Source organism: Opisthocomus hoazin, chromosome 24, assembly GCF_030867145.1.
Source record: "Opisthocomus hoazin isolate bOpiHoa1 chromosome 24, bOpiHoa1.hap1, whole genome shotgun sequence".
Lineage (NCBI taxonomy): Eukaryota > Metazoa > Chordata > Aves > Opisthocomiformes > Opisthocomidae > Opisthocomus > Opisthocomus hoazin.
Genome location: NC_134437.1, coordinates 3133664 through 3145093, shown reverse-complemented (window position 1 = coordinate 3145093; position 11430 = coordinate 3133664). Strand labels below are relative to the sequence as shown.

The 11430-nt window shown below is 49.5% G+C and overlaps 1 protein-coding gene across 11 annotated transcripts in view; it reads left to right on the top strand.

Moving 5' to 3' along the window:
• Window positions 1-8302: 8302 nt before the first annotated feature.
• Window positions 8303-11430, top strand: part of TRIM29 (tripartite motif containing 29) — an 89942-nt gene continuing 86814 nt past the window's right edge. For all 11 annotated transcript variants that reach the window (XR_012766107.1, XR_012766106.1, XM_075442299.1 and 8 more), the window contains exon 1: window positions 8303-8450. The gene's annotated coding sequence lies outside the window, so the exon portion shown is untranslated. The remainder of the gene's footprint in view (window positions 8451-11430) is intronic.

Below are 11430 nucleotides of genomic sequence, written 5' to 3'. Positions count from 1 at the left end.
ACCACCTGCAGCTACAATGAATAAAAGAAGGTTGATTAGGTGCTGTGCTTCAGGGCAATCTCCAGTTGCAGAAGGGGTCAGGAAAGCTTCTCTTCTTTGAGTGCAATACTGAGCCACAGTTGCTTCTGACCCACCTTACATGAACAGCAAGAAAGAAAAATGGGGACAACTGCATGGGGTAAATGTAACATAGTGAAGATGATGACAGCGCTGCTCAGGGGAACCCCAGAGTCTTCCAGCCCAAGGTCCTGGGAGCTTTGGGGGATACTCGCTTAAGCAGGAGTTCATGGGAATGAGCATAATCCCCTGCATGGCTGAGAGCACTCAGCCGACTCTATCGGACCTGACGGAGCAATGCGGGCTTGGAGAGTCAGCCCCTTGTTGAGGGGCGACTCTCACGGCAGTTAGGAGAGATCGGAATCGGTTTAAGCCCGAAGCAAAAGGTTTGGCCCATTTTAGCCCTGCTTTGCCAGGTGCACAGTGCCAGCAGCAGCGGGGCCAACACAGAGCAGCCAATGCAGCAGGAAGGATGAGCTGTCAGGTGGACTGTGGCTTTCCCCTCTGCTCGGACGTCCGGAGGGGTCCCACTCCCCTACAGAAAAGTGGACAAGAGCAGAGGCGGCCAGCATGGTCCTGTCTGAAATTTCTTCCCCAGGGAGGTTCATTTCCATTTCACGCTTTCCTGTGTACAGTGAAGCGACAAAAAAGAAAAAAAAAAAGTAGTTGGGGATTTTTTCCACTTCAGTTACGAGCAACAAACCCCTCCTCCCCCCTTCACCTTGCATGTTTAAAGGCAGAACTGTCCTAAATCTTCTATGTTTGCAGAGGAAGAGAGTGGTTAATATTTTTCTCTTAAACTGGAAAAATCTCGTTGGCAATTTCCATTTTCATCCACTTTCACATAAAATAAATGCCTAAGGATCTTCTGGTTTTCACTTAAGTGACTTAATAATTGACCTAATACGACCACCATGCAAATAATTAATAAGGCTGTTGCTTGTCTTCCGAAAAAAGAATTAGAAAATAGTCAGATCTGCTCAAAACTCCGTCTTCCTTTAGCTAAAAGGAAGCTCTTTCTTTTCATTCTAAATAATAAAATGTCCTCAGTTCAGCTTTAAAATTGAGTTTTTCCCTTCCAATCTCATTCCAAAGCAAAGTACCATATGTTTTATACTTACGATTGCAAAATTTTTTCATGCTTGAAAGTCATTTGGCATTTGAGCATCTGCAGTGGTCTGAATTTCATTTTTTCCAGAGAAAAGAAAAATATCTATTTTATGGAAACTTACTGAAAAGCAGCAACCCCTTCCCAAAAAAACCCCCAACAATCTAGGTTAGAAATCAGCCTGAAGGGAAATGCAAATATTTTTCTTTCAGATTTAGCTGGAAATGTTTCCCATGCTTTCCTGGCACATTAATGCAAAGTTAGGCAGTCTGTTGGACTGACAGGCCCACTGAATCAAATGGCTTTAAAAAAAAAAAACAATTTAACCAAAATGTCTACTCACTTCATCTAGGGGCAGATGCATTGCATGCTGTGTCACCTAATCTTACACGGTCTTACAGCCCATTAGAAATAGTTTTGTAAAATTATATTAAATTAGTCTCATCAAAGCTGTGTGGGAGGGCTGACCATGGGGATCGGCTTGAAACTGGGTTAAACAGCTAGGGATGACCAGGGGAGAGTGACTGAATAAGCCACCCTTACCAGAGCTGTTTGTACCAGACCTCTATTTTATGGTGCCTCCAGCAAAACTGCACAGAGCATATTACCTGGAATCGAGGAGGTGGGCAGACATTCAGCATCACTGAAATTCAAGCCTGATTTAGCCCAAGCTAGAAGGAATGAGATGTGACACTTGGAATTAACAAACGAGCTGGAAACTGGAAAATAGGTCTGGTGACTAACAGCTAGAAGTTCCACACCAAATGCTGAATGAAATCCCGAGAGCCCCGGTTCCCACAGTAGCACATCAATACCACCTACTTTCCTTTGGCTGTCAGTAACCCTTCCAAGTACCTGAAAATAGCAATAAGCCTCAGTTACAGTCTGTCATGATGGAGTAAATCATACAAGTCACGAGAGTTATCCTTCTGTGCTAGATTTGTGTGATTTTACAACGAGAAGGATTTTGCCTCTGCAACTAGTCCTACCCTGAAATCAGATGCAAGGGACAGTGCTAGTCCCTGTGGGCACGGGGGCCAGGACCTGGCCCTGAGGATTTCCACAGTGCAAATGCAAGCTGAATCCAGCCCTGAGACTTAGTGGAGATTCACAACCAGGCTGTTTCTCATCCTGTTCTTTTTCAGAGGTGGTTGCAATCAGCACTGAATACAGAGGCTGAAATAACTGTGGCAATACAATTGGCAAAGAAAAGCCCTGAAGCCATGAAACACTCACTCTGTAGGTCACTAAAATTTTCCTGGTGACTACAGGAGAACAAGTGTTTTCCAGACCAGCCTGAAACACAGTGAAAGCACCTTAGTGCATTGTGCGCCGTATGTGCAGGCATGAAAAAGCATATGATAACCTAGCATGCTTTGAAAAATGATGGGGACTGATTTAGGGTGGGGAACATCACTGGTTATTGTAGCAGGGTAGAAGATGGGATTCTGATGACGCTTGAAGAAGGACAAACAAGACGTTACTCATGGTCGAGTATTTCTGGGGTTGAGCCCCCATCTTTGTGCTGCCTGTTGACAGCACCTGGCCAGTGAGATCCTGGCACTTACCTGAGAAGCCCAGGTCTTGCTGCAATAAATGTAACAAGTGATAAAATGATTATCCAACCTGGGGATTTAACGTTAAAGGTTAAAGCAGATAAACTTCATAGCCTGTCAAGAAATGAAACCAAAACTTGAAAGCTAGGCTCGATGAATCTGTAGTGGACTACTTAAAAGGTTCTAGCCAGGAGTCTGTTCCTGTGAAGGACCTGGGGTGGCTGGCTCTGAGAATCAGAGTAGCACAATTTATACAGGCACCTCTTGAACTCAGAGGTGAGGGATACAGTCAAAAAAAGGGGCTATATGACCTTGGCTACACAAGGAGTCTGGCACTGATATCTATCACCTTTAAAAGTATGGGGACCTCCTTTGGGTGACATCTTGTGCCTGCACAGCCTGTGCTTCTTGCTGTCAAAAGGCTCTGCAGCCACCCTGCTTCCAGCCCAGCATGACAAGGGACAGGGCTGTCATGCTCCCTCCTGGAGCCACACTGCTCAGCTCCGAGCCTGGGGAGTACACGACGGTGGAGCGTTAGAGCAATGCAGGGCTGCTCTTCCTTACATGGGGGCGAGGGGCTGCTCCATGTCTGCTTGGGAAGGCGGATGAAGGGGAATGTTATCCTTCCTTCTGTGAGCTCCTGTGTGGCAGGGCTGTGGCGATGGGCCTGCCAGTGCCCAGGAGGGGTGTCACCTTCCCCCAGCTTTCTGAAGCAAAGCCAGTGGTCATCATGCCGCACCGTGAGCTTCAGTGGAGGAAAAGGAGGGGTAGAGCTGGTTCAGGTCCAGGTCGTGGTGCTAGATTCACCAGCTGATCACAGCTCTTGACTAATGCCTATTGTAAATCTTTGCCGGGTGCTGCCAACGAGCCATCAAACTAGAGACAGCAAAAGACATCCCCCCTGTGCCAGCTCCTGCAGTCCCTCCTGCAGCTCCCAAATCCTGCTGCTGCTTTGGCTCCGGCTCCCTGGTACTGTTATCCTGATGCATGGCTCCTAGAAACAGTCCACCCTCTCTCATCTCTATCTTCCTAGCTCAAGGTCCTCCTGCCTAATGTCCCCGCAAGCAGTGAGATGGAGGCAGGCCAAGGGACAATCTGTTCCTCACTGAGGTCATCCTGCAGCTTACAGCTTGCTGCTGATGTGGCGCTTGGGGGATGGAGCAAAAAAAAAAAAGAAAAAGAAACAAAAAATCTCTTCCTCGCCTGGCCTCAGTTCCAGTGCTGCTGGGGGACTGAGAAAGCACAAGAAGCACAAGGCCAGCAAAGGAAATCTAACTCTTCCAGGTAACCCTTTACACCCCCACCATCCTGCTGCCAGATGGGTGGCTAAAAACTATGGCACCTCACCAGCTGGGCACCATACCAGGACTTTAGAGGACTATTTTCTATATCTCTAGTTAGTCTTTCCAAGGTCCTTTTCTGTTTTTGTCTCTCAGTTATTTCAGAAAAGGGGCTTCCCCACTCCCTGCTCCCAGAGGCCCCCCACGCTGAGAAGCTCTCCTGCCCTACAGCCCAGCCGAGCTGCTGTGTCATTTTAATGACCCAGCTCTAAGTGCAGCTGCCAAGCTCGTAACACTTTCTCAGATTCTGGTGAAAAATCACAGCTGTCTGAGAGTTTCCTGTGGCTTTGCCTCCTCCTATTCACCCTCCCATTAAGGAGGTGGGGAAAGCAGGAATGCAAAAGCTGAGAAGCCTTCAGAGCTGGGAATTTTTTTCTTCCCTCCAGTACATCAAAGGCAAGATGCTTCTGCCTTCCCTTTCTGTGGCATGCGGGAGAAATCAGCAACATCTTTTGAGAAGCTACCTGTTCCCGAATCCCAGAGCTCCCAGCCTTCCCTCATGAAAGAACTGGGCTCTGAATTTCAAATACTCAAAAGTCCAAAGAGGTTTGGCTCAAGCTGTTGCTCTGGAGTTTGGGATGTGTCTTTCAGTCATGCTGTAGTGTAAAACCAGAGCCCAGCCTATTAGATAGTGCTTCATGGAAGCAGGGAAGCGTAAAACAAAACAGAAAGGGGGCATGAGGGCTGGAGTAAGACAAGAGCTACCGCTGGGAAGCCTGGGAAGTCCCCTTTGTCTGCCCAAGGCACCATGGCACGAGGCTCAGAGCTTGGCTAAGAACAAAACAAGATGGCCCTCCTTGCAGCTGCCCTGCCAACCACTTTCAGGCTGGGCAGCCCGTGAGCGACCAAGAGTGCCAGGCCTGAGAGAATACATCATGCTGTTTCTGGGGTGCTGCTGCAAGGAAGTCTGCAACGCAGAATTAATTGAGCAGCTCTTAGCGCAGCAGGAGAAATCGCATTATATTCCCTTCACAGCACTTGGAGCAGGATTGCAAAAGCACAAGAATCCCTGCCTGGGATGGAGCCACAAAAGGGTCAGGGCAGTCTTGTCTGTATTAGCAAGAAAAGAGATACCTTTCGCTTGAGATAAGAGGCACTAACCACAGCAGGAGGGAGGCAGAGCCTGGCACTTCGTGCTCTGCCTGCTCAGATCAGAGGCAGGAGCGCAGAAGCTCACTGAGCACACACTGTACCTTGACGGAGCTCACAGAACGGCCCCAGTCTCTGCAAGCAAGCTCAGAAAGCATGCTTTTGCAGTGGGGGCTGGATTAATGGGGAAAACTCCATCCGTGGTGATGCCAAGCAGGTTTGTGGCACCATTGGCAGCAGAGCCCGGGTTGTGGAAAGGAAACCTCGCTTTCCTTCTCAGTGTCACTCCCAGCTGACCAACACTGGGTGTTTCCCTGGCCCTAACCAAAAGCAGCTCGTGTGGGAAGTGGCCAGCCTGGCTGTACCTGGAGATGAGGAACGACCCCTGTTCCCCAGCTCCAGGAAACCATCCCACTGGTTTATGATTCACAGTTACAGGAGTGTGGAGGCTGGTACATGCATGTAGCCTCTTGCGTGCTAATCACAGCTGAGGATGGAGATGGGGGAGGTGGGAAGTGTAGGGGGATGAATCCCCTGGTATGAAGAGATCCAGACAGCCCGCTGAGTAAGCGTGGGGTCAGCAGGGTGAAGCCAGACAGGCTTTGATTCTGCCAGCAACTGGCTTTCAGCTGGTGCCTTCCCACCACCCAGCTCAGCCCCCAGTACAGGAACCACGGCGTACAAGGAAAGCTAGCTTATGCTTTTGCTTCTCTTTCTTGCTGTAAGTTTAGCTGGAGCCCTTCCCCACAATCACGTGGGAAATATGGCTCTGTTTCAAGGGACAAAGTGCAGGAGTTTCTCATTAACAGAGAATGAAAACTGCCAGCTGTGATCCAGCTGCAGTAACTCTGTTGGAGGAGGGACAAAAAGTGCTGTGGGAGAAGAAGGAGGCAGAAAAGGAAATCAAACAAGCACAACTGCGTCGCAAAGCCTAAGCGAAGAGCTCTGAGCCTGCTAGGCCCCGCACTCCTTTCCCCATGCACTGACCCCAGCATGTCACACTGGAGAGGACCTTGTTCTGCTCCGTGACCCTCTTGGGCAATCATAGCTGCAATAACCTTGACTTCAGTGTAACGCCCAGCAAAACCGCTCCAGACACACAACATCCTAGTCCGGCCCAGACACCTCCAGCCCATCTGAGGTTGTCGGGAGCAGGGAGAGCACTGCATTCCCAGGGTATTTAGGAGCAGGGAACTGAACAAAGAGGAGGAGCAGGAGAAAGGGAAGCGGTTGCTGTGGTGGTTACATCTGCCCCTGTTCTTCCCCCCCCAAAAGAAGAAACTGAGATTTGATTTCCCTGAGGTAGCTCCCAAAGAAATTACCCGGCATTCAAAGGAAAAGGCTTCTTTTTTTCCCCACCTACAGACTTGGCTGCACACCCAGCCTCTCACTCTACAAGAGGAAAAAAAACCTATACTGTTAGCGAGAGCCCACTACTGCCAAACAGACAGCCCCACATGGGCCAAGGCTGGGAGTAGGAGTGAGACAGGGAGGGAATAAAGTGGCCCTTTATCTCATGCCCGGATTGCCTGGGCTGGGGGTGATGCGTGAGTGGAAAGGTCAACTTTCAATACAGCCTGAAAAGGGGGATCTTCCTACTCGGGGAACTCGGGGAGGAATAAGGAGGAGCATCTGATGAACAAACAGCCAGGTGGTTGGCACTGGAGTGGGAGCCACGGGGCAGTGGCAGCAGGGTAGCGCTGAGGGGTATTTAGTTCAGCTTCATACCAGTGGGGTCATTGACTTGTACATGGCTTGTTTATACTGCAGGGGAAAGGTGGTGTTATGGCAGGAAGTGCTATGTGCATCACATAACCTGGTGAGAGGTCGGGAGAGCGACCCAGCCAACATCTTTCAGCAGTAACAGATTCCCAAGCCATGGAGATGAAGGAGCAGACAAGGCAGAAATGGAAGTGGGGAACTGGGTTGGTGTGGGAGAGCTGGGGTGACAGCACAGGTCAGAAGGGACAATGCTGAATTTGGATAAAGCAGGAGCACTGTTTTCCTTCCACTGCACTGGCTCAGCACCAGAGAAATCCAGTCCCGGGGGAACTGTGTTTGTGATTGTTATGGTGAAGTGAAACAAGCTGCTTTCCTGTTACCCCCAACACGCGTTCACTCGCTGGCACTTTGTGCTGCAAGATAATCTAAACTGAGCAAGGACCTGCCAGCATCTGAGGCAGCTTCCTCGACCCTCCCCTCCCCAAGGGAAGTTACAGACTGTAGAATCATCCTCATGTTGTCCTCCCAGCAAACGCCTCTGCTTTTTGCCAAAAAGAGGTGGTGTGCTGGGCAGGGTGGCCTGCTGTTCCCTTCCCACCTCGAGGTAGAACCTCTTGTTGAGGGTGAAGGGCAGGTTGCAAGAGACAAAGCCCTGATTCTATTGCCATGGAGATGTTAATTCAAGCTGAGTTCAAAGGAACTTGTTCCAGCTAAAGCTAACAAGCCTGGCAGGAAAGCCCTGCTGTCAGCTGAAAGAGGCCAGCTTCTCGTAAAAGGGGAAAGGAGGTGGGGTCAGAAAGAGGGGCCCCCGTTCAAAACACAAGCTCCAGATAGACAAAGTCCTATCCACTGCCTTTGAGCAAAGCCTCCCCCCCACCCCAGAGCCACCAGCTGTGAACCAAGACAGCAGAAGATGCCAGGCAGTCTTCCCGTGCCTGGACCCTCACAGCAGGGAGGCAACGGATGGAGAAGCTAGGACACCAGCCTCTCCCACCCAGGGCAGGCATGTGGGCATGCAGTCAAGCCATCACAGCTCTGGAGCTGGGCCCCCCGGTCAGGTTGCTCTGCTACGGCATACACTGGCGACGATGATAAGCGCAGGTCCCCAGCACGGCTGGCTGCCTCCTGCCACGCACCAGCAAACACCGGAGGTGGGGGGGAGAGGGAACCCTTGGCACCGGTGGCAGAGCTGCCTTGCTGCCAAGCAAGCATTAAAGGCACCACGTGATATCCAACACCTTCCCTGTGAGGCTGCAAGGGACTGCTCGAGGGAAGGACAGCGAAGGGCAGGCCAGCTCTTGCTTAACTTGTCACTGAAGTCATTAGGGTTTTCATATAGCCAATACAGTTTCAGGTCTTAGTGGAAGTATTACATTTGGTGTAATGATTAATCCTGGCAGGTAAGACTTGTTGGCTGGTTTAATACCTTGTGTTCATGCCCGGTGTTCAGTGAATGCTTTCTCTTCGAGAGCTGAGGATGAATATTCACAGCCTCTCTGAGGATGGATCGGACCAACCTGGTCATTATTTGGCATTACTGGGAGATGTAAGAGTCCACTGAGAGCATCTGGAGAGAAGGTATGTGTGCTCTCCCACAAAAAACATGCTTAAACTGACACTGAGGAGTTATCGTGAGGGTGCAAGAAAGGCAGAGGCCATAGTCTGGGGCAGACAGGAGAGAGTGCAGAGTTGCAAGGTCATTAAACAGCTTTGAAAGAGATGATGAAGCAACCAGCTGCCAACCCCCTCCCCTGCCCTGCAGGAGCACTTTGAAAACCTACCTTGAGTCAGAGCAGGAGTGGGCCCGTTTAGTGCAAGATTTGGAGAATTATGAGCAGCCCAGCTTAGTATTAGAGGCATTACCTGTGTTTTTTTTAAAAAGAAAGAATAAAACCCCCAAACTCAGAACAGACTCTTCTAACTGAGCTAGCATATCTTTCTATCTGCTCCTCCGGTGCCAAGAAGCGAAGCAGGCGCTGGAGTCGAACTGCTCCCTGCCAGCCCAAGCAGCAAGAGGAAAAAAGGAAGCTTCTGTCTGTACCAGGCAGCCCTGGAGAAACTCCTGGCTGGCAAAGAAAGGCTCTGAGGGAGTCCTCTGCAGTCCCTGGCCACCGCTAGACCCTGTGCCTGCAGGAAACTGCTGGCAGCACAGTTCCCCTCCCAGTCCTCCGTCTCCCTTTCCCTCCTTTCCATCATCTCCATTGCCTTCCTTGCTGCTTCTCTGGAGCCCCTTCCTCCTCTTCCAAGCTCACCCTGCTGCTGGGCTCAGAACTACTGCCAGGGAGCAGTAAGAAAGCGCTGACAGGCAGTTAGTACTGCGGATTTTCACATCCCGCTGGTTTAGCAAGACTTGGGCCCTCTCCCACCTCTTCCTTTTCTTTCATCTTCCCCTGCTTTCAGGCTGTAGCTTGAGGCTGCAGCTGCTACAAAAACAGGAGAAATTTGCTAAAGGACAGCAGACAGATTTCCCACAAACCAGAACACGAAATGTTTTGTCTCTCTTCTTAACTTTTTCTCTTCTCTTCTCATCATGCCTTCCCCCTTTTCCTGCCACCTCTCCCTCTCTCAAACCCCTTTCCTTGCCAGCTGGCTCCTTTCCTCCTGTGTCACTGCTGAGAGTACGAGGGGCTCCCCCCTGAAGCGACGCTGACTTTTGGCCAGCTCAGCAACATGCCTGGGCAAGAGCAGAGAAATTAAGGGAAAGGGGAAGGACAGACTAGGTTAATGTGAACTATTAGGGCAGCAAGAGAGAGTACAATGAAGTGGAGGAGGAGACCTGAATATGCTAGGGTTGGAAATAACAGCAGTAATACTTGGCATCTCTCTAGCCTCATTCATCTTTGCACCGTAATCTCAAAGATGGGGTCGCAGCACGTCCATGGCCACACAGCCCAGCGGTGGGAGAGCCAAGAGGAGGACGCAGAAACTGGACTCTGGTCTGAACTGCCTCTTCACTGTGCGATTAGGAAACCTCCAGCCACTGAAGGGCATTGCTGCTGCCACCAGTGAGCCCGATGGCCCCTGTCATGCCTGCTCGCCCTGCCACAGACAAGGCAGCCAGGGCACCATTGAAGAAGCGGGCTGCACAGCGAACCCCCCAGGGACTCAGCTGGGAACCTGCGCCATTAAACTGCAGGGTAAAACACCTCCGCGGCCACTGCTCCCAGCACAAGAGTACACACAAGCTGATCGGCAGCACCACTTCTCAGAAGCCCTGTCTCCTCCTCCAGGCACGGGAAAGGATCTACTGGAGTAGTATTAGGAGAAACCGTATCACACACTGCCTTCCTTGAAATAGCTCAAGCTTCATCCCAAAGCAAGCTAGAGAGGTTTTTTTTTCCCCAGGCTCTATCTACAAGTTGAATTATTTTAGAAAAGACAAACAACTAGTCCCTCCTAGGCAGCCACAGTTATTTTCATTTATATGTAGCCTTAACACTTCTCTCCTGCAAAATTTGCTCTGGCATCCTGCTGAGGAGTGAGGTAGCATTTCTGTAGTCATCTACAATAATCTCTCCTCACCCCTTCCCCTTTTTAATTGTAGGTATTGAATTCGGTGCTCTGGTCCTATGATAATGCTGAGATAACAGAGACTCATTAAAATCCTGATGAAGAACCTGTGATTTCCTCCACTTTTCTAGAACCAGAGAGAAGTATTTCCCTACATCCCCCCCACCAGAAAGTGACCTCTGAATTTTGTTTCTAGCAGGAACTTAGCAATTTCCTTTTTAATACACTTGCCTTCACATGCCCTACATTTAGCCCTTTTTCCCACTGCTGATTAAGTCCCTCTGAGGCAACATTTACATCCATCTTAATCTCTACCCCATGCTGACTGCAGAGCATCACAATTTCTTCCTTCCTTGCTCTATTTGTTCTGTACCCAAAGAACTTAGGGCAAATTTTTTTAACACCCAATATGAAGTTAATCATCTCAGCTTTTGACAGCTCTCATTGATTCCTCCACACACCGACCTGTGAGCTGCTGCTTTCTCTGCTGATCTGGCCTGTTTCTGCATCCCTTGCAGGCATTCTGATTACTGTTAGCATCCTTTTGAGGTGGTTATTCATCTAGCTAGAACTGGAAACCTCCCTTGGAAGGTGTCCCCACCCCTCAAACATTTTCAACTTTTGACTTAAAAAAAAATCACAAGCCTCCTCTGAGCTCCTGAGTCCAATTTTCATTCCTGTGGATTTCTCTTAGCAAACAAGGATTTGCCTATTTGAAATCAAGAACCTTATTTGCAGGCTTTGTTTGTCTTTCCATTTCATTTTAATAGAATCAGTAGTTAGTCTCTGAATCCAAGGTTACTTTCTCAGGACGGTGCCCTCATCGCTTATCAAAACCCAGTCCACGGCAACACCTTTCCTCACTGGTTCAGTAAACGCTGGTGAAGAAATTCACCCACTATCACACGCCAGAGTATATTCCCTACTGTTATTAGTGATACTGTTTTTTCATGCTAAACAAGAGACTTTCACTTGCTGAGTAAGAACACATTTTCTCAATGTGTATCAGGTGAATAGTTATGCAGGACTCTATATCCATGTCCCAGTC